We start from the raw sequence: 6,000 nt of genomic DNA on the forward strand, positions 1-6,000 counted from the left end.
TGCTTCCAGCTCGAATGGTTAAGCACCTCAGTGGAGAAAGCCGAAAACTGACTGTCACAATGGGCGTAAACTGGTCAGCGATCCGATGACTGTGTCAAACTATAGGTCGATACCGATTACCCCATGATAAACGATGGGCCTTTCATAACATTGGCCGAAGTGTTAACGGCTAGACTTCGGTCTGTGCCGAACACTAACCGGGGGCTCGTAGATAGCTTCCCCAGTTTACATCTCCTATGACTAAGTGAAAGTTATAAAGCCCGCATATCTGATTGCCTTGTTTTCGCTAAGACAACCACCTCCGGGCACCGAGATGTCGGCTAAGGGTTGTCTTATTACTGCGAAAACACCATGCGTAGTATATACAAAAGGGTAGAAGCCGACGATGGGCCACTTTCAGCTGATAAACAGTCGTAACAGAGTCAAAATAAACATATATCATCAGTGTTTGTATTCAGTATACAAGCGCCGCCTTCCGTAATTATCGTTATAAACCCATAAATATGCATCAATTTGACTTAAGATTTTGGCCAAGCTCGGTTGCCTGGCTCCCGTGATTACCCCTACATTCCCAATTGTTCGGCTAGGCGGTAAAGGGAGCACCTCTGTGATTGTTACTACCGGGTCATCCGAGTTAGTACCTCAGAATGGTTGAAGCTAAAAGCTAGCGATCTTAAAGGATATAAATGGTCGGCAACAACGTAAGTGAAAATTTAGGTTCACTAAAGACCACATAGTTCGGGAACTTTTCCCAAACTAAATCCTCAGTATTTTTCTCCCGCATTGATCAGAGGTGAGGTTTCATGATCATGGTCGGCATGACAACCCAAAGAAAGGAACCGATAGTGGGACTATTTTCTTTGGAAGATGTTTTTTTACATTACATAGTAATATAACATTCTCTCTGCATACCTTTGTTTATAAAACCATATGGCCGGATTACCTTGTTTGTAGTAAATCGTTGCCCTTATAAAGGATTTATGAAGTGCGACAAACACTCCCCGGCTACTGGCCGAGGAGGTTGAAGCCGATGGTCGGTCAACAAAGTTTTGTACAATGCGGATCCAAGCATTAATAATGTAGAGTACGTGTATACGTAGAATCATTACACATAATTTGTGATTTTACTCCGGATATCGATCCTTAATTTGGTCACCCGTGCCCACATTAAGGCTCAGGGGCTACTGGGATTCGGGCTTATCATTCACTAATATTAAAGGGGCACATTGATCCCCTGATCTGGTGTTGCCACCCGACTAGTGTGTCGGGTGCTACTGCATTGCCTATTCAATACAGAATATTCAAAGTGCTCATTGTCTGGCTTGACCGAACTATGGGAAAACGCGTCTTCGGACAACAATAGGTACCATCTGGGACTTATCCGGCATCAAGCTAATATATTACAGCGACTTCTCAAGACCCTCTCTCAAGGGCATGTTCGTCGATCACTATTTCCTCTAATATATTACACCGTGTTTCTATTCCTAAGTATGCCGCTGAGCTGGGAATTGGTCCTCAGGACGATTTCACGAATCGACCTGAGTCTCAGGTGCTACTGGGGTCAGCGGTTTGATTTTATCCTTCAGGTGCATCCCAGATATTAGGCCAACATGCACCTTGAGGGGTACTGGCTATACATCTCGGCAGAGAATACATTGCACAAATCAGAATTAAATTCATATAAATCAACCCATGACCGAGGTGGTGCACCACCTCGAATACAGTCCGGCGTTGGAGCCCGGATACAATCCGGTGTTGGTGCTCGACTGCAAAAGAAACCTCAGAAGCAGTCTGGCATAAAGCTCGGTTGCAAGTGGCCGGCTCCATAGAGGGCATCTCCGACATTAAGCTCGGCTCTACACTTTTAACTTCTTCAAGACCGAGGTAATATATGACACCTCGGATATAGTCCGGCGTTGGAGCTTGGATACATTTTGGCATTGGAGCTCGGAAGCGATCCGGTGTTGGTGCTCAGCTGCAAAAGATATCTCAGATGTAGTCCAGCGTTGGAGCTCGGACGCAAGAGGACACCGCCGCACGGGAACAACTTCAAACTCGAGGTGTGGTGTAAAAAATAACAAGGCATTGCTAAAGGCTGAAAACTTAAAGGGGCTCCTCGGATACCCGATGTGTAGACTCTTTGGATTCACTTTGGCGATCCTCAAGATCGAAGATGAGAAGATTTGTTGAACCAGTTTTCAAGACCGATGACCAAAGATGAAGAATAGTTCGAAAGAATCAAGGAGCGTCCCCAACTTGAAGACTGGTTCAGGGGGCTACTGACAGTGTCCTAGACTAGGGGTACTCACCATGTCGTCTCCCGACCAGCTGGATCGGGCCGAGGACCCCCATGGCGGTTCACTTATGGGCCACTTCGGGCAGCCCATGCCGCATACGAGGAGGATTCCACAAGACTTGGCGCCCAAGACAAGGACTCCTCTAAACCCTAGACCTCTGGTGTGATATATAAACTGAGGCCAGGCTAGTCAATATATCATCTCATATTCATTACTACAATCTCATGTTAGATACCTGTATTATGTACTATCCTCATATCAATACAATCAAAAGCAGGACGTAGGGTACTATCTCTTCAAGAGAGCCCGAACCTGGGTAAAATCCTGTGTCCATGTTACCATCGCTCCAAGATGCCTAGCTTAGGACCCCTACTACGAGATATGCCGAATATATAACCGATAACGGGGATTGGAGATGTCGGAGGAGAACAACATCAGCAACACCTTGGCGGTCACACTCCGCAAGGTGCGAGCGAGGGGGTCACTCCGTCTGCACCCCCTCCTCCCACTGACGGGCACAACCGCAGCAACGGCGCTCGGTCTGGGGCGAGCCATCGCCCTCCGGCCACCCCCACCGCGGGAGTGACTGCGGCTCATGTGCCTCTATCGGTGTCAAAACTGGCCGATCTCGGGTAGGGGGTCCCGAACTATGCAACTGAGGATCAAAGGTAACAAGAGACAAGGGAGACACGATGTTTACCCAGATTCAGGCCCTCTTGATGGAGGTAAAACCCTACGTCTTGCTTGATTTTATTTGATGAGTATAGGGGTTACACGAGTTGATCTACCTCGAGATCGTAATGGCTAAACCCTAGATGTCTAGCCTATATGATTTGTCTTAGCCTCTACGGACTAAACCCTCCGGTTTATATAGACACCGGAGGGGCCTAGGGTTGTACAGAGTAGGTTTACATAGAAATGAAATTATACATCCGGACACTAGTTTTGACATCCACGCAAAGGAGAGTCCCATCCGGACACGGGGGAAGGTCTTCTGCCTTGTATCTTCACGACCCATCAGTCCGACCCATATCAGATAGCCCAGACACCCGAGGACCCCTTAGTCCAGGACTCCCTCGGTAGCCCCTAAACCAGTCTTCAAAGATGATGTGTTCAACTCATAGATTGTCTTTGGCATTGCAAGGCGGGTTCCTTTTCCATATACAAAGCAGTCTTTTGAACAAGAGAACTGTATCCGTCTCCGTATAATAGTTATAACACTCAACCATAAGGGTTCAATACTTAATAAGGTATGTCTATTGACAACTTTTTCGGTGAAATGTCACGTCTGGCCCTTTTATTATTTCGAACCTTTTTGGCCTCCCGCCTCGTGTTTCGAGGCGCACCCTCCATTGACAAGTCTTGTCAAAGCAGAGATCGTGTCCCCTTATTACGGGATTTTCATCAATACGGGTTTGGGTAATCCAACCGTGCCGTTCGCACGACCCCTTAGGAAATAGGTGAGTTTTAACGCTAGTGGGGGCGCTTGATATTCACTGCCTATATAAGCGGATAAAGATCCATCTTTTTACCCCACAACTTCTTCCTTCCTCAGCCTTCCTGTCCTCGAGCTCTAGCGCCCAAGCTTCAATCTTTCCCACACCCAACCTTTTCCAGCCATGGCCAGATCTGGCTCACAGGGCAAGTGGATGACTTCCTCCGTCACGGAGAGGAACATCAAGGAACTCTGGGAAGCGGGGTACTTGGCCGCGAGTATCGCGCACCAGCTCCCTGCCAAACAATAGATCATCCCTACTCCGGAGCCCGGTGAGAGAGTGGTGTTTATCCCCCACTTCCTCCATGGCCTCATGTTCTATTATGGGCTAGATTTCCATGATCTAGCCCCGAATTCCTTCCTCCACATTTCGGCATTCATTGTCATCTGCGAGGCGCTCCTCCGCATCCCCCACTTCGGCCTATGGCTTAAGGTCTTCAACATGAAGCCGAAAGTGGTCGACGAGCAACATGCGGACTGCGGCGGTGCCATGGTGAGCAAGCTCCACAACGTCACCTGGCCCAAAGGGGCCTTCATGGAGATCGTGAAGGGATGGCAACAGGAGTGGTTCTACATCACCGAACCTTGCGGCGCCACATGGGCAGCCACTCCTGAGTTTAAATCCGGACCCCCAATGCGGCTCATGTCGTGGATTAACAAGGGCCTGGATTGGGCATCGTCCGATGAGGTGATGGTGCTGCAGAAGCGCATAAAAAATATGATGGAGAAGAACACTAGTCTCGCGGATGTGAGTCAGGTGATGCTTTTCCGCCAGATTCTCCCTTGCCAGCGCCGGCCTCTCCACATGTGGGAATTCAATCCGGACGGTCCGTGGACCCTGTAGCGGTTTTGCGGCACGATGCACGAAGAGATCTAAAAGCTGCTTTTCAAGGCCTAGAAGTCGTGGCCGGAAACGACCGATGACATCGGCCTCGACTGCGCTCATCCGGCCACCCGAGCAAGTTTTCTAGTTTCTGAACACAACTTCAGTTCATAAATCAAAGGGTATGCTGAGCCTTCCATTCCCCAATCAGTGCTGGACGAAGAAGGAGGAGCGGATCAAGTGTCCGGCTCTTCTACCTGAAGACCCAGCCATTCCTCTGCTAACGAGGATGCTGGTCCCGGCGCCGTACGAGGCGCCAGAGAAGAAGGCCAAGAAGAAGGGCAAGGAGGCCAAAAGTGGCCTCCGTCGTAAAGGTACTTTGGACTCTGCGTCCGGAGATACCAAAGCTCCCTCCTCCCACGAGGGAGATGAAGACGAAGAGGAGGAGGAGGAGCAATTCTCCCCTTAAGGGGGGAGAAGAAAAGGGAAGCCTCCGTGGACCTAGAGGCGGAGGCATCCAAGAAGGGGAAGATCTCCCTTTTGGATGACTCGGACTTGGATGCCGAAGCCATCCCCGAGTGGCGCCCCAGGTCGAAGCCCCTAGCCACATCATAAGTGTCCAAGGATACTGTATATATATATATGTATATATATATATCCAGTTTTCATGATTGCAGTTTTAACACATTTAAATTGCGTGCTGCAGTCCGGCCCGTGATCTACCCCAACTATCATCATCTTCTGGGAATTCGCTGGGCCGGAGATGGTGGAGAGCGAGACGCCTCCGCGAGCCTCCCCGCCAACTGCCACGGACAACACCGAAGTGTTGTCCCGGAGAGCCTCTCCATGTCCGGTGACCTCTATCAATCTAGATGCGCCAGACACTATGGTGGAAGTGCTTCGATGCGCTTCCATTGTGGAGGAGCATCATACCCTTATGGGTATGGTGGTTTAGAAGGTTCAGTCCGCCAAAAGCGGGCTGAACGAAGCCCTTACCAGCCTATTGACTGGCTTTGAGGTACGTGATGTAATATTCATAACTGCTTTGCATATGCACAAAATATGCCTGTGTATAGATAGTAGCCCTTGAGACTCTGTTCGTCTTTTGAAAAAGAAGGGCCGAACAGAGGATCAAGTAATATTCGTAGGAGATAACATACTTGTCTATTTTGATAAAACAAGCTTCACTGTTAGCGGCAACCGCCCAGGCCGCCGAAGTATCTGAGCCCAAGTGGAAGCTGGAGCGGGCCGATGAGGACCTTGTCCGCATCAACAAGTGGTTTGATGAGGCCCAAGGTATGTTTTGAAAAAAATTGTTTACATACCTAAAGTAAAATGCCAATGCGGGGTCTAATCTCCTGTGTTGTCCTGATCATATTTGCAGG

The sequence above is a fragment of the Triticum urartu genome, chromosome 2 (genome assembly GCF_003073215.2).
Source record: "Triticum urartu cultivar G1812 chromosome 2, Tu2.1, whole genome shotgun sequence".
In the NCBI taxonomy this organism is placed as follows: domain Eukaryota; kingdom Viridiplantae; phylum Streptophyta; class Magnoliopsida; order Poales; family Poaceae; genus Triticum; species Triticum urartu.